This window comes from Ursus americanus, chromosome 3 (genome assembly GCF_024610735.1).
Source record: "Ursus americanus isolate L20-20 chromosome 3, mUrsAme1.1.p, whole genome shotgun sequence".
Lineage (NCBI taxonomy): Eukaryota > Metazoa > Chordata > Mammalia > Carnivora > Ursidae > Ursus > Ursus americanus.
In genome coordinates, this window is record NC_142129.1 from 48,952,674 (window position 1) to 48,953,466 (window position 793).

Here is a 793-nt window from a genome sequence, read left to right on the forward strand (position 1 = left end):
GAACCTGAGTCTGGAGACTGAGACAGTGAAATAGGGAAAGGAGCAGAGATGAAGCAGCAGACACTCAGGTAAAAAAAATTCATGAGCCAAACCTTTGTAAAACAGGAATGGCTCATTTAGGTTCAAGATGGCGGCCATCCTGGCAGTCCACAAAGGTGTGGGTCTTCCTAGCCATGAGCTGGCCTTCCTTCTTCCAGTACCGTCTTAAAGCAGTGACTCCCAAATGGTATTCCTCAGCACACTAGCACTCAGAGACGTTAATGGGTGGGGAGAACAAATGACTCTGTATCACTTTAGTTTGGAAAATGCTGGATTAAACAAAGTGAGCAAATTTCTTTCTTGCTTGGAGCTTTTAATGTGCTACAATATATTGTAACTCCTTAAAAGAAAGACTTATCATACAGTGTTTCCCAGACTTTTTGGCTTTAGGACCCATTTTATTTCATTTTATTTTATTTTATTCATATAAAAAATATGGAATGCTTCATGAATTTGCATGTCATCCTTGCACAGAGGCTCGTGCTAATCTCTGTATCATTCAATTTTTAGTATATGTGCTGTCGAATGAGTACTGGACCTTTTTTTAATTTTAATTTTTTATTTATTTTTTATTTTAAAGATTTTTATTTATTTATTTGAGAGAGTGATAGAGAGCATGAGCAGGGGGAGGGGCAGAGGGAGAAGGAGAAGCAGGGAGCTAGACATGGGGCTTGATCCCAGGACCCTGGGATCATGACCTGAGCCAAAGGCAGACCCTTAACCCACTGACCCACCCAGGTGCCACTGGATCTTT

General features: G+C 40.7%; 1 non-coding gene across 1 annotated transcript; it reads right to left on the reverse strand.

Annotated features, from left to right (window-relative positions):
* Positions 1-468: 468 nt before the first annotated feature.
* Positions 469-572, reverse strand: LOC123789726 (U6 spliceosomal RNA). The gene has a single exon (XR_006778889.2). It is a non-coding gene; the product is annotated as a U6 spliceosomal RNA (small nuclear RNA).
* Between the last annotated feature and the right edge of the window lie 221 nt (positions 573-793).